The 21,858-nt window shown below is 39.7% G+C and overlaps 1 protein-coding gene and 1 pseudogene across 3 annotated transcripts in view; one reads left to right on the forward strand and one right to left on the reverse strand.

The window, feature by feature from the left end:
- The window catches only part of LOC126236979 (organic cation transporter protein-like), a 306,544-nt gene that overhangs the window by 128,999 nt on the left and 155,687 nt on the right, over positions 1-21,858 (forward strand). The gene's annotated exons all lie outside the window — the stretch shown is intronic.
- Positions 9,782-9,899, reverse strand: LOC126238477 (5S ribosomal RNA; annotated as a pseudogene).

A 21,858-nucleotide genomic window follows, 5' to 3' on the forward strand; every position in this document is an offset into this window, starting at 1 on the left:
CTTCCTTCGTAGTTTTCACGTTTCTTATTGATATATAGATACTGAGTTTTCTATTCTTTCGATTGACAAATATGTTTTCAGCCTTACAAAGGCTCAGCAAAAGTCAATCACTAATTTATCAGTGTCACAAATGACGTTATGTATATCACGAACACCACGCGACACGAGCAGACAATATCTAATTAGTATAAGTAAGGGTGAAGGTGAACGAGAAGTGCATATTTCTTTTACATTAAGACCTCGCTGACGGCGGATTTTAGTCGCTGTTGGAGATACTCCCATTTCCACCTGTTTTCCGTGATTTCCTTAAACCACTCCATGTAACTTCCGGTATGGTTCCTTTGAAAAGGACAAGGCCGATTTTATTGCTCAATCATTCCGTAACCCTAGCTTGTGCTCCATCTCTAATTACCTCGCTGTCAACAGAACGTTGAACTCTTCTGCTTCCCTTTTTTTCCTCTGCAGCTAAGAGCTTTCTACAAGGATTTAAGGTCTTATTTAAGGAGTTTATTGACTTTATCGCTTCCCTTGCCTGAAGCTCAAGTGTACCCAGAATCGTAAACACGGTGTCCCTGGATTCAAGGCAGCACCTTCCAAGCGATATTAATGCTGGTACCTCGGAAACATAGTAAATCATTTACTTCATGTGGTGGTATCTGTTCCAGTATCGTGCGTCCCTGCTTTCAAAATAAGAATCCTAATAATTATATAGGCTAACAGGAGATGTCCATTTTCCATTGAACTCATTGTGTAACTCAACTGCCTCCATACCCGTAAAGATATCGAACGCCTTCACGAGTGTATGTTTTCCTAACCGCTTTAGTCGTCTGCGAGATTACTTCCTCATTTACATGATGCACACGACGTTCATATCTACACAGGGCTGAGTACAGAACACTGTGCATCACTGCAACCAGAAAATGCTGAACGACAAACAAAACGAAAGCGCTGCGAATCGTGTATCGTTAACTTGTTAGCGTAACTGCTAGTCGGATCTGGAGTCTTGCACCACAACATTCTCATACACAAAAAAAAAACCATCTGCGTAACCTTGTAAGTGGTTTAAATCTAAAGATCGTTGTGACAACGCAGTCTTTGAACAATCCTTCAGGTGGATGGCTATTCGTCACAAATTTAGTGTTCCGTATCAACCGAAAACCCCTTACAGCCAGAACGGTGTAACAACTACAAACTTTCCTACGTGGAAGTGTTCTGTGTTCAGCAAATGCACTGAATATCGACAAACAATTTCCACCTGATTCATCTGTTGTTTTATTTATCTGCTCATTTTATATTTATGCATGTATTTTTTTCGCGAAAAGGTTTTGCTAATCTTTAGGTACCGGAAACATCGTTAAGTAATTTACTGAGTTCAGATAATTGGCGTCTATCTCTGAGTGAGAGAAGTGGTAAAGTTAGCTACATGCTTAAATAAGTTATAAGTGCACAACATTTGGCGTTTGGCATTTGCGGAATATTTTACACATTCCGTTTTTTAATTCGTGGATGTGCGTTTGCCACTTAAAGACGAATAAATAAAATGTATAATCATTAAATTTCGGGCATACAGCCGTGAATTTACGTGGTTGCATGCTTATCAACGTATCAGTAAACAAAAGTGTGATAATTATATAGTATATTAATATTTGTTCCAAAACAAAAATACATTAATGGAACAAGATAAGTTTTTCATTTTATTTTTAAAGTTAGCTTTACTGTCCGTTAGGTATACTCAAAATATTCGACTATCCAAGTAACGTAAAAATTTGTATTCACCTTAACTCTCACTTTCTGGTCAAAAAGTATCACCTTGTCATCCAATATTTCTTTTCAGCTAAACTGCTGTTTTGAATGAAAAACTTCTTGAGTTCTAGGTACTGCTGTTTCGTTCCACAGTGAAATCAAACCTTTAATGTGTAACAACTTTCATACGCGTTTGCCGACAAAACTTCTACACATTTACAACATTCAAAAGTGAAGAAAAAGAGAAACCTTGCAGTGTATAACCAACCACAGCTAAATATTAACAATTGTTCACATTTCAGGGCAAGAACTGCCGCACTTGTTATTGGACATGTCCAGGGATCGATCTTATCTATGAGGAATGAGTAACCAATGAGAAATCAAATCACTGAAGATATCTGTAAAACAGATCTGCAAAAAATAAGTTTTCACAGTACTGAACGTTGTGACATGAGAAAAAAATGTCGATGGCAGTGTATAAGAAACTGCAAGTAGAACACACTGGCCTCTATAAAAAGTGGAGGGCTAGAGTTGGCGATGAGGCTATTGGTCACAAATCAATGTTGTTACAGTATTTCTTGCTTGCTGAATGAACAAAAGAATCAACCTTCATCTTGATGGGCACTAGCACTTGTAGCACAACCACTTAAGTTCCCTAAATTAAGAAATGCGAAACTATGTAAGGTAACTGCAAATACGAAACTAACAGCTGAATAATTACACTGCTATTTATGTTAATTACAACACCTAGAAAGGATGGTGTCTAGAATGTGAAATCTGTAGCATGGAAACGTATCAAAGACAGATATTAATAATCATCGATAGTTTCGCTGTTAACATCAAAAGTCTGCAATGAAGATAATGACTGAGCATTTCTGTTAATTCAAGTACCAAATAATAAAGTTTTTAGATGAAAACATATCACCGTTTGGAATTTTTTATTTTCTACCAACGGCTTTTGACTGGACAAATGCAACATTCTTTCGGAGCAAATCAAATTTTATGACACTGAAGGCGAACATAAAACTGATTTACATCATACGTAACTAACTGAAAAGAGTGAATCGAGTAATACAGCTCATCATTTTGGATAACGAGTGATATCCAGGTGAGACAAATCTCTGCTAGTCTGCCACAGGACCCGATTTTGGGTCCAGTGCTATTCTTGTTACATTTAAATAACCTCCCTCCTTATACGGATAAAGTTGAAGTAATTCTACTGGCTGACGATCTAGGCATTATAAATCAAGGTCACCAGAGTTGTACTGACCGAAAGAGAAGTAAAGGAAATTTTTATGAAAATAGGCTGTGTACAACTGCGGCAATAAGAGTAGAGCATGATGGAAAGACAGCTTGAAAAACAGAGGTCAGTGTATGTGTTACCGGCGTATACCACCGAAAAAAAAAAAACATCTCAGTTTTCCAGTTTGGTTATACTGCTGAGATACTGTGACGTTTCGACTTGTCATACTTATCATCTTTTGACGAACGTCGCGGTATCCCAACATTGCCACCAGGCTGGAAACTCAAATGCTTGTAGTCAGTGAAACACAGAATATTCGAAAACGTTAGAAACAATGTCTTCTGGAACAACTGTAACTTCTTTTAAACATAAATTGTCAAAATCACAGTAATTTATTTTGTTTGCGCTTACGGTTCATTAACCCATTTCCAGCCAGTGTTCAGATAAGAGACCATCACTGCTACGCCTGCATCAATTTTTAATGATAACGTTGTTCTATACATAATTATATAGATTTAGGCTATTTAAACACAAATGCTTATTAGAATAACAGAAGTGTCTGGAAGTACGTATTCTTTAAAAACTTGATATGGGTTGACAAATTTTGCTTTACGTGTGATAGCTGAGTCTGGGGATTAAAATGTTTAAAATGTGGTTTACTTTGGACACTTTCGTTCATTAATATCAGATGGAATAATTATTTACGGCGATTCTGTACTTGGACATAGAGAAAAACAACACAAAAAATGCTGTAAGGCTTACATATGACACACTTCACGGCTTCTGTGTACTGTTTTAGAAGCAACTGCACATACTACAACAGTTCCAAATTCCTTCCTGATTTTTCTCGTTAACAATAGTTCATAACTTTAAAGCAACAACAGTATTCTTGAGTATAGCAGAAGAATAAAAATTGCTTCCACAGTTCTCGACTTAACTATTGCACAAAAATGTACAAATTGTCACATATGTTATTAGTAAACTGTAATACTAATCATGTAGTGTCTCTCATAATCTTATAAAATCCTATTAACAAGGCGACGCGTCGGCAGCTAGCTTATTATTGGTCTTAAATGCATGTGTGGTAAATGCACGTAGAATTTAGTGTCTTGTTTGAATAAATGATGACGAAAGAATGTTCAAATGTGTGTGAATTTCTAAGGGACCAAACTGCTAAGGTCATCGGTCGCTAGACTTAACACACTACTTAAACTAGCATACGCTACAGACACCACTCACACCCATGCCCGAGTGAGGACTCGAACCTCCGGCTGGAGGGGCCGCTCAATTAGTGACATGGCGCCTCTAACCGCGCGACCACGACGAAAGAGGAGGAAGAGGCTAAAATACGGTACTTCACATGCCTGCTCCTCTGTAATTGTATTAAGATGGTTGGCGAGACTTATATCCCTATTTGTCAGATCGATTTCGAACGACATTGAAAACTCTGAATGTCGTATAATATCGTTGAACAGATGTCAACTATACCGGGCTATACGATTCACATTGTCCATTAGTATTTTCTTTCGTAAGGATCGGTACGATACTGAATCGATAACTTTTTTGAAAATATAGGGATACCAAATCATCCTTGTTACGTATATCTGTGGCTTAAGACATCGTTTAGGAAGGTTGAGGACCTGTCCTTTAACGCCAGCAGGAGCCGCAAAGTCAGGCTTCACATGGTACGGATTTCGGCGAGAAGGAGATTCGCTGTAGAGGAAATAATGTCAGTGTCGAAATGAGTACAAATTTCATTTCCTCGTTTTGGAAGCGGTTCTGAACCGATATTGTGAAGTTAGAAATATATTTTTCTGTTCTTATGGTTTAACTTATAAATTACGATATTACATACTATTATTTTTCATACGAAATAAGGAATTACTGCCGGCCGGTGTGGCCGAGCGGTTCTAGGCGCTTCAGTCTGGAACCGCGCGACCGCTACGGTCGCAGGTTCGAATCCTGCCTCGGGCATGGATGTGTGTGATGTCATTAGGTTAGTTAGGTTTAAGTAGTTCTAAGTTACAGGGGACTGATGACCTCAGATGTTGCGTCTCATAGTGCTCAGAACCATTTGAACCATTTTTTGAAAGAATTACTATTACGTAACGCAAGGGGGTACGTGTTACTACATCTCAGTTCTAGAAAGCAACGTTCAGCTACACTCCATAATAAAAAATATTTTCGCATATTGTGTGCTGGATCGTTCAGAAATATGACTGGTTCAGATATACTCCATAATAAAAAATACTTTCGCATCTTATGTGCTGGATCGTTCAGAAATATGACTGAATCGATCAGTTCTGTAAAGGTTGAGTGTATACGTCAACCAAAATACATCGTCAGAAAATTAAGTAATAAATGAAGAAAGGAAGTGATATTTTGATGAGATGAACTACATCTTATAACTCTACATTTATAATACAGCATCGCTTAAATTTCTTTCTTTTTTTTGTTTTGTAATCTCGTAGTAAACGCACGTATTCGATAGTCCATTATATGAGAGGCTTCGTGATGTGGACACGCTCTTGTTGGTTCGTCGTTGCTTAATGGGTTAAGAATGATTTATACATCGGTATTTATTTTACTAGGTAACATCTGGTGGTAGGTGATGAAAGAAACACCAATCCGAAATCCTACTGGCTTTCATAAGCTTCCTCCCTCGTTCCCGTGGATAGCGAAACGGTAGTTTGAACGCCACATGTCTCGCGGATTGGAACTCCCTAACTCCCTCCCTTCCATGCCTGCCTCGGGTCACGCCATCCAGCCGGTTCTCTCCCCCTGGCTGTGTGGCCGAGGGAACCCCGCGCTTGGGGATACTGGAGCATCATGGCGGCCACTACTCGCAGTCATGTAAGTAGCACGCTCATTTCTTGCGTTTCTGTTCGCCACAGATATCACACACGGCAAAGAAACGACTAGGCGTTTGCCTTTATGCCTCTAAGAATACCGATGTAATTCGTATGGTATGCCTGTTGCTTGGTGAATATGAATAGTGCATTTTTTAAAGCAACAATTTTACGGGAGTTACCGCGTCGTTTTCTTAGCTTAGACACCTGGATATACCATACGTTATAAATAACGCGACGTTTTAACGAGTTAAGCGGCGCAGGTATTGGAGCATGCCGGCTACACGCTGTATTGTTAACGTAGTTTCCTTTGTAGGAAGCGTGGAACTTGGTTCTTTTGAAGGAAGAAAATGGGCTCAGGCCTATATGTCCGCGTTACGACCTTGAAGTAGCTCCTGTCCTTCGGCTGTATGAGTTAATTTCAATACCGTGTAACCACATCTTAAACCCCAAACTGTGTCCATATTTCTTACGTTATTTATGGCACAACATTTGCGTTGAAAACGCCTGTGTAGCCTTAGCCTAAAAGAACAAAAATACACCACAGTGCTGACTTTTACCGAACTCCAAAGGTCGGCGCACAAAAGGTTTGTGGGCAAGGTCAGGGAAAATAATCGGCTATAGTGTTATGGAAGGAACAATCCCAGCGATCATCGGCTGTATTGAGTGCACTGTCTATGACTATGCCTAGAAGGTATAAATAAAGCTGTTAATTAAAATGCGATACGTGTTAACTTCTCAATTATTTATCATTTCCGATCTGTAACTGAAAATTCCTTTCGGAATTCACCATGACTTCTGCCAAGCATGCGTCCACCTCCTTTGGTTACTGGTCTCCCCCTTTCTTCAAATGTATCATGTCATCATCCCCACTTCCAACTTACCACTGATGCATAGGATTAATAGAATTTACAAAATAAAAGTAGCTAATATAGTATATTGACTACATCAATTGTAACTGCGTTGATTTCAGCACAACTTCCACGAAATTGCAGTTAAGAAAGATACGTTATTTGAAAAACAAACTTCCGAAAATTTGGAAAGAGCATGTGTCATACACTTGAGTTAATAAAGTCTCTAACGATTTGAGGGAGGGGACTAAACAGCGAGGTCATCAGTCCCATCGGGTTAGGGAAGGACGGGGAAGGAAGTCAGCCGTGCCCTATCAAAGGAACCATTCCGGCATTCGCCTGAAGCGATTTAGGGAAATCACGGAAAAAATTTCTGGATGGCCGGACGCAGGTTTGAACCGTCATGCGATTTTGGCAAGTCATATATAACACAATATAAAATCAAAGTGTGCACTCACCGTTGCCTATATTTCACTAACAGGGGAACCTCCCCATCGCACCCCCCTCAGATTTAGTTATAAGTTGACACAGTGGATAGACCTTGAAAAACTGATTACAGATCAATCGAGAAAATAGGAAGAAGTTGTGTGGAACTATGAAAAAAATAAGTAAAATATTCAAACTATGCAGTCAATGCGCAAGATACGCAACATCAAGGAGAGTGTGAGCTAGGGTGCGCCGTGGTCCCGTGGTTTGCGTGAGCAGTTGTATAACGAGAGGTCCTTGGTTCAAGTCTTCCTGCGAGTGAAAGTTTACTTTCTTTATTTTCGCAAAGTTATGATCTGTCCGTTCGTTCATTGACGTCTCTGTTCACTGTAATAACTTTAGTGTCTGTGTAACCGTGCGGTTAGTAGACGAAAGGACGTGCCTCTCCAATGGGAACCAAAACAGTTGATCGCAACGACATAGGTCAACCGATTCCTCCACAGGAAAACACGTCTGATATATTCTATACGACGCTGGTGACGGCATGTGCGTCACATGACAGGAATATGTTGTCGACCCACCTAACTCGTACACTTGGCGAATGGGTAAAAAGATTCTTCTGCCTTTCCCGATTTAGGTTTTCTTGTGGATGTGATAATCATTCCCAAAAAAGTGATGACAGCTTAAGACTTTGTCACATAAACTACAACAAATGAATGCAACAGTTTCATAGTCGCATCAGACTGACGGACGGACAGATAATAATAGTCTGAATATAAAAAATTAAACTTTTCACTCGAGGGAAGACTTAAACCAAGGTCCTCGCGTTCCGCAGCTTCTCACGCTAACCACGGGACCACGGCGCACCCTAGCTCACACTCTCCTTGACGTTGCATATCTTGCGCATTGACTACCCAGTTTGTATATTTTGCTTATTTTTTTCATAGTTCCACACAACTTCTTCCTGTTTTCTCGACTGTTCTGTGTTCAGTTTTCCAAGGCCTATCCACTGTGCCAACTTATAACTAAATCTGAGGGGGGTGCGATGGGGAGGTTCCCTTGTAAGCATTTGTATTGGTCTGTGTGAACGTACAAATACAGGGGGGGGGGGGGGATGCTGTTCCTTTCATTTGTCCCCTCCTGTATTACGGAAAATCAATCTTTGTTATTTGTGTCTTAGTTTCCCTTTCTGTGTTTCTCATCCAACTTCCAGTGATTTGCTGAATCTAAGAATGGGCTCACGAACTGAGTTGTTGATAGGTACGATCCGCTTGTGAATCGGCGCCTTTACGTCACTGCAATGTTTTCTGCAGTCAGACCGCAAGCCCATCCACATGGAAAAGCGAGAGAAAAGTATCCTGCTTCAAAAACAACTGTACATTTTCTAGAATTTCTTGCCATTTTCATGATATTTGGTTTTCGTGTTAAGTTATTCTCCAAAAACTGAGAAATTCGGAAGCCGATGCATGTTAAAATACTGACGCTTTTAGTAATTTTTTGTTCGGGGAGAGGGAAGGGGGTGGAGTATCACAATCCCTTGACTGTCACGATCCCTTGACTTCCGATATCCCCTCACCCTCTCCGTCCTTGGTGCCGCTCCTGGATGCAGTCTTTGTGCCGAAAGGGTACGATATTTCGTCCGTCAACTGTCATCGTGCTATTCCCGACCAGGTTTAAATGGACCTTTTCACTGTTACTGATTTCTAATTCCGTCGTATTTCGCTCTCATCTCTCTTCGTCCCGGCCCATCGATAATCTCGCTTTTAATATTTACCTTCAGTTATGGTTGACATCCTCTCAACTAACATTAACGTTACATTTACTTTATCTATGACGTGCCTGTGGTCATATCAATTTTCATTTATACCAGTGGTCGGCAAACTGTGAATCGTTAGCCACATGGGGCTCTCTGACCCCATGAGTATGACTCTTGCACAAAATACCACGTGCGGGTGTGATATGCAGTGAGTTTGAAACTTCGGTGCAGAAATCGATTTTCGGCCTGGGCGAGTCCATTTATTTTGTTGTAGGCGTCACGTCTCATCTAAATGAGCTTAATTTTTAACTACAGGAAAAAAGAAACACAATTTTGTTAATGTTACAAGAAGCTACTCCATTTGAAAACAAATAATCTCTTTTTGCTCAAGATTTTGAAAAAGAAACTTTCATTCACTTTCTAAGCCTGTTAAAACCTCGCCAAGAAAATCATTTTGATATTGACATTTGTTACTCAAAACAACACTTTTAAGTATGAGGCAAGCTTTTCTCAACAACATTTTGGGATTCAGAAACAGCAAAGCGACATTAGCCTTTGTTAAGAAAAATCTGTTGATGCTACTGTAACAGAATTAAATTTTTCTACTTTTAATTTTGACATTTGAAATTTTAAATTGTACGCGTAACTGATGGATTAAAAAAAATTGTGAAGCTAGAAATTTGAACGTCTTTGTGCTGATGCAGAAACAATAGCGCTCCGTCTTCAGGCCACGACTGGCCTACCAGAACCATCCGACCGCAGTGTCATCCTCGGTGGAGGATGCGGATAGGAGGGGCGTGGGGTCAGCACACCGCTCTCCCGGTCGTTATGATAGTATTCTTGACCGAAGCCGGTACTATTCGGTCGAATAGCTCCTCAATTGGCATCACGAGGCTGAGTGCACCCCGAAAAAAGGCAACAGCGCATGGCGGCCTGCATGGTCACCCATCCAAGTGCCGACCACGCCCGACAGCGCTTAACTTCGGTGATCTCACGGGAACCGGTGTATCCACTGCGGCAAGGCCGTTGCCTGCAGAAACAATAGAGAAGAACAAATCCGAAATTAGTACACAGCGCAAGGGGTCTGCTTTGAAAGACCTGGAGAAGGAAGATGTGTGACAAAAAACTAGCGTTTCCTTTTCTTTCCTCATTCGGATCTACATGTTCATGCGAACAATCATTTTCAATCACAAACCTTGTCAAGAGTAAATTGGGAAGTCATCTTATTGATAAGGACCTGGAATCGTGAGCACAATTAAAACCAACAATATTCAGTTTGCCTTACCCAAACTTTCCAAGGGGTTCCAAGGCCACTGTTCACATTGGTATTTGTCAGTATTGTAATGATTTAATTTTATGGATACCTTACTAATTAATTTTATCAGTAAAATATAATATTGTTATTAAGTAGGATATCAAGTTTTATTCGACGTACCTACAATTTAACTAAGACGCAAAACTTTAATTAATCTTTATTAGCTTAATTTTAGGGGTCGTTGTGAAGTGAAAGAAGTTCTAATGTTGAGTACTGAGAAAGTTACGTTGCGATGGTCTGGACAGAGAAGATGAATAAAGGGAAAGCAATTATACGAGACGAGCATCTATGGAAGAGTGGGAAGGTGTCTACATCAGCAAACACACCTCAGTCAGACTGAAGCTGCCTTTAGCACACTCCAGATTAGGAGTACAACGGTGTACCTTCCTATATAGCTTAAGTTCATAAGGTTTGGCTCTCAAAAGAAATTTCATTCTTTGTACGACTGATATTTGCCTCTGTTGACTAACGAGTTTCTCGGCCACTGATTTGAACCAATTTAGACTTCTAAATCCTGGTCTTAATGTCATATGCCCTGTTATTTTTAGATGAGTGCACCAATTTACATTCTTATAGTATAAAATAAGTAGCCAGATTAGATTAAATACGCTGCTCAGATTCCGTAGGCCATAGCGCTAAAGTTCCTTTAACAGGTCCTAAGTGTGGTTATTATAAAAGATACGTAAGCGTAGTTGGTATACCCCTTTCTCGAACAGATTTCTCTCACCATGCTTTTGAATTAAGGAAACTTTTGTTTGGCGTGATGAGATATCCCAAAATCCACCATCTTATGATGTTAGTGGGCTACAGGCTTGTGATATCCAGAGCGCGCAATTCTCGTACCGGCCTCATAAAAATTCTCATATTTTACCAAAACTTCTTGTAAGGTTCGAAAAATGTGTTCATGGTATATTACAGACTACATGTACTGCCTAAAGAAACTTATTTACAAGATTTAGTACCTGTTCTTCTTCTTCTCCCGTTTTATACAGAGTAACCGAAATTATTTTCTGGTGCATTTCCTGTGTTGGTTGGAGGGTCACACTTGTGTCGTTTCTGGGGCCTCTTTAATACATTCTGAGGCAAGAAGTACTCCATTCAATGGGTTGGTTTGCAGTCGGTTTCTGATTTTACTTTTCACGAGGTCTACCTGGAATTTAACATAAAATGTTAATAACCTAAGAAGCATGGGCACATGTTATTAATCAGTTTATGAGTTTTAATCCTTTACATACCTTAGAAAAAACTCTTTTGCAGTCAGCATTTGAATGAGGTAAACTCAAAACTGAGAGGACGAAATCGCTCAGTTTCTTGAATTCTTCGCTTGTATGATCACGTTTTATCCGGTGATTGCTCCTTTTGGAGTGAGTGTGGGAGACGAGCCAAAACCAGGGTCGGCCGCGGTGGTCGAGCGGTTCTAGGCGCTTCAGTCTGGAACCACGTGGCTGCTGCGGTCGCAGGTTCGAATGCTGCCTCGGGCATGGATGTGTGTGATGTCCTTAGGTTAGTTAGGTTTAAGTAGTTCTAAGTTATAGGGGACTGATGACCTCAGATGTTAAGTCCCATAGTGCTTAGAGCCATTTGCACCAAAACTAGGGGGAGACGTCTCTATTGGTTGTCTGTAGTTTGTGCTAAATCAACAGTGTGGGAGGAATAATACGTGGCAATAGTTCTTACAAGGGCATAAGCGAAGGTGTTATATCTCTGAAATTTGGTAACAGTAGATTTTTAGGACTCAGAACTGCTGGTTTGGATAGCACTTTACCATCCATATCGTATCTTACTTTGATCTGGCACGAAGCTATCTCTAACATTTGAGAATTAATAGTACGCATTAGGTGTGCCAGATATAAATATACAAATATATAAAAAAGACGAAACAATAAAAATATAAAGTCACATATGAGGCCGGCCGAAGTGGCCGTGCGGTTAAAGGCGCTGCAGTCTGGAACCGCAAGACCGCTACGGTCGCAGGTTCGAATCCTGCCTCGGGCATGGATGTTTGTGATATCCTTAGGTTAGTTAGGTTTAACTAGTTCTAAGTTCTAGGGGACTAATGACCTCAGCAGTTGAGTCCCATAGTGCTCAGAGCCATTTGAACCATTTTTTCACATATGAGCAGCTTTCATACCCGCAAAGATCATGTTATTCATACCTACGCGAAAGGAGAAACATTACACTGCCACTAAACAAAATTCTTGGGATATTTTTGCTTGAAATTCATTGGAAGATAAAAATGAACTTACCTCCTTTTCTATAACCTCTAGATAAAATAAAGATACAGTCTACTCACCACAAAAAGTTCTATATCGGTGATAAAAATCCTTAAGAAGGTGTTGGTGATTCTTTATTGCAGGTACCCCAACGCTCTTCAGAATTTTTACACCTCAGTACAGCTGTGAATCATCCGGATGATGAGCTGCGTTTTTTGGGTCAACATCGTTCGGATTTCTTCCCATGACATAAGACGTTTCATGAAATACACAAGTATTTCTCTATAGAGAGTTCTAATCATGTCATGAAGATTAACTATACTACTGTTGTAGACTGGAAAAAGTTGTTGAAAGTAGTAAATTTTGGTAGAATTCTCTCTAAGAACATATAGGCATCGTGTAAATAGTTAAAAACTTGTTCATCACATAACTCGCTCAGAAAGCGATTTTTGTTTAAAATACAGCATTAGAGCATCCCATTTGACAACACTTTTTTAACAACCGACATCATTGTAGCCAACATGTCTACGAAGGATGAAGCAATTCATGTGATTCCTAGTTTACAACACTTGGAAAGAAGCATTATGTTTAGCCGATTTCCACTCGATAAGACGTAAAATAAAATGTATGGGATACAAAATGCTGCAATATCTGAAATTCGTTGAACTCCGCCTGTCTCTTGGCGCTAATTTCAAAAACCGTAAATATTCCGCGCGAGGTATTCACAAGCCCTTGAAAGGTTTTTGCGCGCCTCGCTTGCGCGTATATGCGCCGATTGATAAAGCAGTTCATTGCAAAAATTCGCAGGCAAGTATCTTGGAATATGCTTGCCACCGAATTATGAACTTGCCAACATCGAATGGCAACTATATGCTGCAAATCAAATAACATTTCCAAATTAAATGTTTGGCTGTTGGGGCCGGCCGCGGTGGTCTAGCGGTTCTAGGCGCGCAGTCCGGAACCGCGCGACTGCTACGGTCGCAGGTTCGAATCCTGCCTCGGGCATGGATGTGTGTGATGTCCTTAGGTTAGTTAGGTTTAAGTAGTTCTAAGTTCTAGGGGACTGATGACCACAGATGTTAAGTCCCATAGTGCTCAGAGCCATTTGAACCATTTTGTTTGGCTGTTGGAACATTTATACTAGACCATTGTAGAGATTCTCTGCAGTAGAAGTTTTCTCAATATTTACGTCTGCATCATTGTAAACTCTAAATTTTGTATTTGTAAGTATTCAAATAACTCCCACAGCTTACTTTCAGTACAACCAGTAAACGGAAAAGTGATACAAAATTAAAGCTTAGGAGAAACTTTTATTCTGGAATTTAGTTGATCAGTATTTCAAGAAGAGTTCTTATTATTACCCACCCGAATATCTGTCATAAAAACGGACCATTGCACAGTAGTGTTCTGCAGTTCGGACATTGGTGGACTCGTCCACCATTGTGGCAAATTTGGCATTCTATAGCATTTTCACCCTCACTTCTGCGTGTGCCACTTTAATCAGATTAGAAACTATGGCCCATGCTTTGTGCCGTTAAGAGTCATGGCCCGGGCAATAACCGAGTCTGGAAACGTTTCTTTCAACAAATAGGATAAATGATCAGCTGCTAAAAACACCAAATTATGTTCTGCTAAGAATGCTGATAATTTAATTTCAGCTATAGCAACCTTCCTCTTAAATGGTTGCGCGTTTGAGACAAACTGAGAAACTGAAGCTTGTTGTGCAGCAACAACCTACACCAAGTTAAGGTACTTCTTACTTTCTGAATGGCTTTTAATGTTCTGAAGTTCAGAAACCAAACTTGCATCCCGCTCTGTACGGATCATATCGCGCATCAGCCAATTACGGAATTCTTGAGTATTTCGGCGTTCTTCTCGAAATTTTTACAATTTATGCACAGGACGTTGTTTCAGAGATTTGCCTCTCTTTAGCATTTATTCCGGCGTGCGCGACTGCGAGGTGCTTCTGTTTTCTTCTAACTCACTGTCACTTCCCATTTTTGCATATATCTCAGCAATACGTAACGAAATGAAGCACTTCTTTTGTAGTAACTGGGCAGTAAATGAAAGCAGCTGAGCGTACTGTGACTGCGAAACACTTGTTAAGAGTAGCGTTTGTTGAAGTCCAAACCATGCATCATGATGCAATGTCATTATAAACTTATTATTACTATGACAGTTGTTTGTATTTAACAATTCCACTAGGGACACCCGGGTATTGCAGGGCAAATTACTGTTAATTGTTTTCCAATTACATGAGAGTATCGTCTGAAAACATTTTAGCGCTTTTAAATTCAGGTGGTCGCTCTTTTTCGGAAACTGAGTTCAAAATGTTATACAAAACAAAAGTGATTCGTTATTGTTAGCGTTTTCTAATTTTTTCTAGTGTCAGGCTTTGAAGCTTCATTCTAGACTTTGATTGTTAAGCCAGGATTGGCGGCTAGGCGGTGAGTCTCTCTGGCTGAAGCTGACGAGAGGGACCGTATTGTCCTTAATCATGCCCATTTCATTAAATATAATTATTTCTCGACCAAATGTGTATAATGTATATTTGGTAAGAACTTGGGCAAAGCTCTCTTATGTTTGGGTATGATATTCGCTTTTTCCTCGTACCTCGTACAAACGATGAAATTCTCATACGCCTACGAGAATTCTCTAGAAATCACAACGCAGATATCCCCAGATATCACCTATATCTGGCAACATCCGCATTGTTGTGGCACGTCGGCAGTTCACTGGTATGTTCCTCCCAACTAAATCTTCTGTCGAGTTGCAATTCGAGTTCTCTGTCAATCTCCTCTGTGTACATGTCATATTTGATACATATGTTTTGTGAAATCCTCTTGCACAGTTTTGCATATTGTATTGTGACTTTTTAAATTGGCAAGAAATCATTTATTAATGTGCATTACCAGCTCTTTCTAAAATTATATTTGATTTACTGTTCACTGCTGCCTCTGTATCACTCTCAAATAAAACAAATTTCACGTCTGCGGACGGTGCTGTTGAAGAAGCATTAATATACAGAAAGTTTAAGGGCCCTTACATGGAACGTTATGAGGCACACCCACGTAATTTTTTCCCAGCCTGATGACGACTGATCCTTAGTCTCCCGTTAGATACATGCAAACTGAATTATTTCACAGACGTTTCTGAGACACAATAATAGGACCGATGACCGTCGCAGTCTGGTCCCTTTAATCCCCCAAACCAACCAACCAACACAATAATAACCTAATTTATTTGCTTCAAAGGATGTTCTGATTTGCGCAGTCAAATGCATTCAACAAATCGTAGGATTTGGTGGTAGGCTATAATTTATAGTCTAATGGACTAAGAATATCATCACTGTGTAAACAGCCTTCTCAGCATAAAATTTCAAATTGTGATTTCGAAGCATATTACTAACCGTTAGATGATTAAGGAGCCACTCATACATTTACTTTTCCAAAAATTGTGACAATTCTGTTAAAAGTGAATTCGGTGGAAGTTTGGTGGTATTTCTTTATACTCGTTCTTATACAACAGCTGAACTTAAGTATAATTCAGTCACGAAATATCCCGTTGGCAAGTACTTAGTTACGAAAATAACTTAAGACGTTACTAAAATCTTGAGAAAGCTCTTCATTTAACTTCGTCGATAGTTCATGATAACTACTAGAGTTGTTTGATTTTAAATATTTTAAGGCCGTCATTACTTCTTCTGAGTGACAGTCATGTTCGTGTTAATGAGTCTCAGGCATTCCAGGACAGAATTTACTGACCCCTGTCAAATCTGTCTTGTTCATTACCGGTGTGAAGTGCTGGCTTTGGGTCAGGACACACATCTGTAAGCAAAATATCAGATACCTTTAACCCTTTCAGACATGAATTTTTTCTGGAGGAAGGAAAATGTTTCTTTATTTGGTAATGCCCTTAGGTGATTTTGTAATGGTTTTAGGTGCTAGATTTAAACAAAAATATGTACCTGTTTTTAAAATGTGCTTTGTACACCTGGTTATGGGCTAACAAACTAATTACTAAATATTCTTTATTGCAATAAAAAGAAAATGATCATTCAATAATAACCTTGCAAAATAACAGAATTTCACTACACAATGGAATATAGCGAACCAACCACGTCCATATATTCTAGTGGTCACGAGCTGCTGCGCTGTCCTATATTATATTGACTTGCTGATATTTTCATAGTAATGCCGAACAGTTGGCAGCACTTGCACATGATAAAAAGGTTGAACAATCACGAATGTGAACCTCAGATTTACAATGGAGAAAAAACCCTTATATTGCAACTAATACACAGTAAAAGTTAAAATTCATGATTTTAGCCACAAGAAGCTATATATGCGCTTCTCTCTATGTGTAGTTGTACCAGTCTTTTTCATCACTATTTTCTGTAGTGCCTTTGTTTTGTTGTCTGGCATGACTAGAGTGACCAGACGTCCGGATTAATCCGGACATGTCCTCCTTTTTAGCTCTTTGTCCGGGGTCCGGGCGGATTTTTACAGTGTCCGGCTTTTTCGTAAAGTTCAGCATAATACAGTTAAATTTACAATTCGTCCCGTTCTATTGCTCTTGTCTTAAATACTTTATCTATTGGCACAACCTTCGTGATAAACACGCACGAATCGTTTATCTGCCTATAAGTGACCGCAAATATCGATTATTTAAAATTTTCGTTTCGTAAATTTTAACTAGAATACTCTCTTTCAAATTCTGAAGGTGGCAGGGGTAAAATACAGGGAGCGAAAGGCTATTTACAATTTGTACAGAAACCAGATGGCAGTTATAAGAGTCGAGGGGCATGAAAGGGAAGCAGTGGTTGGGAAAGGAGTGAGACAGGGTTGTAGCCTCTCCCCGATGTTATTCAATCTGTATATTGAGCAAGCAGTAAAGGAAACAAAAGAAAAATTCGGAGTAGGTATTAAAATTCATGGAGAAGAAGTAAAAACTTTGAGGTTCGCCGATGACATTGTAATTCTGTCAGAGACAGCAAAGGACTTGGAAGAGCAGTTGAACGGAATGGACAGTGTCTTGAAAGGAGGATATAAGATGAACATCAACAAAAGCAAAACGAAGATAATGGAATGTAGTCAAATTAAATCGGGTGATGCTGAGGGAATTAGATTAGGAAATGAGACACTTAAAGTAGTAAAGGAGTTTTGCTATTTAGGGAGTAAAATAACTGATGATGGTCGAAGTAGAGAGGATATAAAATGTAGATTGGCAATGGCAAGAAAATCGTTTCTTAAGAAGAGAAATTTGTTAACATCGAGTATAGATTTAAGTGTCAGGAAGTCGTTTCTGAAAGTATTTGTATGGAGTGTAGCCATGTATGGAAGTGAAACATGGACGATAACTAGTTTGGACAAGAAGAGAATAGAAGCTTTCGAAATGTGGTGCTACAGAAGAATGCTGAAGATAAGGTGGGTAGATCACGTAACTAATGAGGAGGTATTGAATAGGATTGGGGAGAAGTTTGTGGCACATCTTGACTAGAAGAAGGGATCGGTTGGTAGGACATGTTTTGAGGCATCAAGGGATCACAAATTTAGCATTGGAGGGTAGCGTGGAGGGTAAAAATCGTAGAGGGAGACCAAGGGATGAATACACTAAGCAGATTCAGAAGGATGTAGGTTGCAGTAGGTACTGGGAGATGAAGAAGCTTGCACAGGATAGAATGGCATGGAGAGCTGCATCAAACCAGCCTCAGGACTGAAGACCACAACAATAACATCTTCGCTTTGTATTGGCTTGGCTTCCTGTAGCGCACGTTTGATTTGTGAGTGTAATTTTTAACCGAGTGAGTTACGTAAAATATTTGGCTATGCCTAAACGAAAGTGTACATTTTCTGATGTCGTTTCCTGTAAATATTCGGCTTTAAGAAAGGGACAAATGAATTTGAAGCGGAATGTAAGATACGTGGAGCTGGTTCGTACGTCTCAGTGGCCAATAAAGGTAAGAAATAACTCGACAGATTAACTGTCATGGTTTTATTTCATTGTTTCATAGTCATTCAATTTATTTGTGTACGTAAGGTTAAAGTGCAGTTTACACGTCGTCAGCTGCTGCTTGAATTGTAGATGTTGATAGCGGTGCGTCGAATAAAGGGAGGTAAATGGTCCTACGTTTTTCGCTTTGTAAACAATTCCGTGTTGTTGACATAACAAAACAATTGACGCCACACTATCACCACAATCAATGTTTTTAATTTTTTTATATTGCTCATTTAACCACCACCTGACCATCAGTAACAATTAACTACTAGTTTTACCGGTAATTCCCAGCAGTCACGTGACTTGTCCAAAGCTGACGGGTTGTATCCTCATCTGCTGTTGACCCGTTTGATGTGTCCTCTTTTTTCATCCTTTGTCCTCGTTTTTGAAGCTGTTTGCCCGTTTTAAACAATTGCATCTGGTCACCCTAGGCATGACTATCCCTTTCTCATAATGCATTTGCTTCAAAGTGTGGATTACTTTCTCCTCATGTAATGGCTCAGCTTATGCAAAATTTTTACCAGACATGTGCGCGATATTGCCCCTCGTATAGGGTTGCCAACCGTCCCGATACATCGGGAGCGTCACCGTTATGGGTCTTCTTCCTCCAACATCCCGCCAACAACCAATTTTGTCCCAATTTTGGGAAGTACTGTTACGAGCTTGGCTCAGGTACGAAAGTAACACCATCTGTTAGCGCAACACGTAAATGCAGCCTCAGTTAGTTTTATGTATGTCAACAATTCTATGTTGACAAAGTCGTTCTCACAGACAGGTTGCATGTTGCATATCGACGATGCAAGCAGTTTCTAGATCTAGCGCTGTCATTTGAGAAAATGCCAAGACTTCTCCAATAGTAGGAGGCGGGAACTATTTAAGCAGCGCCACGTGGAAGAACCGGGCAGTTCCCATTTGAATAGCGATCTCATAATACGATTCTTTCTAAACTTAATACGAACGATGAGTGCAAGTTAGTAACGTTTGAAGTGTTTACTGCTAGTATATAGGGCGTGACGAAGTGTACTTCAATAACTAAAGTGTTATTGTCGACTATTTAGCCGGCCGGTGTGGCCATGCGGTTCTAGGCGCTTCAGTTTGGAACCGCGTGACCGCTACGGCCACAGGTTCGAATCCTGCCTCGGGGATGGATGTGTGTGATGTCCTTAGGTTAATTAGGTTTAAGTAGTTCTAAGTTCTAGGGGACTGATGACCTCGGATGTTGAGTCCCATAGTGCTCAGAGCCATTTGATTTGTCGACTATTTATAGTCTAATAAACTTATCATAGCTGACGAAAATGCCCAAGAATGGGAAGGGAAAGTGACACTTTTTGGATAATTACACAAAAGAGTGGTATTTCGTCAAGATAGGACGAACGGATCAGGAAGCGTTGTGTGAGAGTTGCAGCTGTTTCATCTCTGTAACTCACGGAGTTACGGCAGATGTGAGGCATCATATTTCTACAAACACATTCGCGGTAGCATCAACAATGAAGCCCATTCCCACATTCTTGATGAAAGATGATACCCAAGAAGAACTGCTCGCGTTGCTGCAGAAATAACAACAGCTTATAAAGTTGTCAAGCGTCATCAATCATTCAGTTCTCTTGACTGTGCCGTAAAGGTGAATGACGCAACGCATCCTCACTCTAAAGTCTCCAGCCAGGACCAAAGCTACTGCGATTGTTAAAAATATAATTGCACTTCACCTCCTGTCCGAATGCATAAAACAATTGCAAGAAGTTTAGTTTTACGACATGCGCACCGACTTGTCGAACCACAAGGCTGAAAAGATGTTTCCTTTAGTTGTTCAGTACTTTACTGAAACTGAAGGAATCCTACAGAAGCTGGTGAAGTTTGAATCGCTGAATAACGAAAGCTGTTGAAGTTTGAATCGCTGAATAACGAAACATCGGAGACAACTGCAAAGTTCTGTCTAGACACTTTAAGACAACTGCAAATTGCGTAAGATAAGTTAATGGCTTTTTGTGGAGACAATACCAACTTCGGAGGGCTTCGTCGACACCGCCAGCGGTATGTTTTCCACCAGATTAAAGAACTAGAAGAAACGTAGAAGGAATTGAATGTCTTGCCCATATTCTCCAAAATATTATATCAAGCACTACTGGACATTGAAGTAATCACCATGAAAATATTAAATTATTTTTCAAGAGGGCAAGGACAGAGAAACTGAAAGTGTTCTGCTTATACGTTGATGCAAATCATCAGACTCTCTATCTCACTCAAAAGCAATATGTCTGTCGTTAATTTTTTGACCCCGAAAACAGGCCAATATATTAATCGACACTCAACGATGTCTCAATGAAAGGAAGACTGCCAATTTTATTGGCATGCAAACCAAAATTAATTTGAACAAATTAACTAATCCAAACCCTAACCAAGAAATAATTAATTTGGTTCGAAATTTGAGGAAGAGACAATGGCATTCTATACCATAGCATATGATTACTTAGAGAAATGGGCTATTTATTTTAAAAAGTATTGGTACACTATCTGAAACCCCAGATTGGTTGAAGATTGAAAACACTACAATACATCTGACTAAAACTTACGTGAAGATTTCAGGGGACAATTATTTTCAGGAATATATGTGTATGGAAACCTTTTTAGACACTAAGCGTGACTCGTCAGAATGGAAGTCGAAACACTGTGGAAGAAAGGTGGACTTACTTTCTTAAGGTAACCGAAAATCCTGAACGCAAATGTCAACTGCTAAAATTGTGCGAGTGTTTGTTTTCTATTCCCGTACGCAACGCTACTGTGGAAAGAATATTTTCGCTTATGTCGGCCCAGTGGACTGATAGAAGAAATCGACTTCTGCTAGGAACTGTGGAAGTAACCTTACAGTCCCAGTTTAACTACAAGCTGACATGCATGGAGTTTTACAAATAAGTAAATGGGAAAAAAGACTTGCTGAAAAAGGTGAAATCTTCCGAAAAATATGGTTTATCAACTACTTCCGCAGCAACAAGTTCTACGTAATTGTGTTCTGTATAAAAGGTAATCACACTAAATAAATTTTTTACTTCATTTCTACACGTTCATCTAATTGTTCCCTGATGAGGTCCTAGCTAGATATGGCAACCCTGTCCTCGTGACAAATAGTAAATTGTGATGTTTGATTTCGCAAGTCTATCTTGAGCACTGCAGTGGGAGCAGCAACTGTCCATTTAATTCTCATTCATGATACACTCTCTTGAAGTTACACATGTCTTCATTGATGACAACATACTGCATTTTGCTTGATCTGAAATCAGTGCTGAATTATGCTGATTATATGCTGTTGACATTTTTGAGCTCAGATTATGATATTTTCAGGTTCTCGTCCGTGCCAATTTTTCACAAACGGCGCCATTTTAACAAATTCCTGTCCTGGTGTTCTGCAACCCATTTTGGAGATGACTAAACGTGAAAAATTTATTTTCGTATTGCGGGCTATTTGTTTTT

Source organism: Schistocerca nitens, chromosome 2 (assembly GCF_023898315.1).
Source record: "Schistocerca nitens isolate TAMUIC-IGC-003100 chromosome 2, iqSchNite1.1, whole genome shotgun sequence".
Classification (NCBI taxonomy): Eukaryota; Metazoa; Arthropoda; class Insecta; order Orthoptera; family Acrididae; genus Schistocerca; species Schistocerca nitens.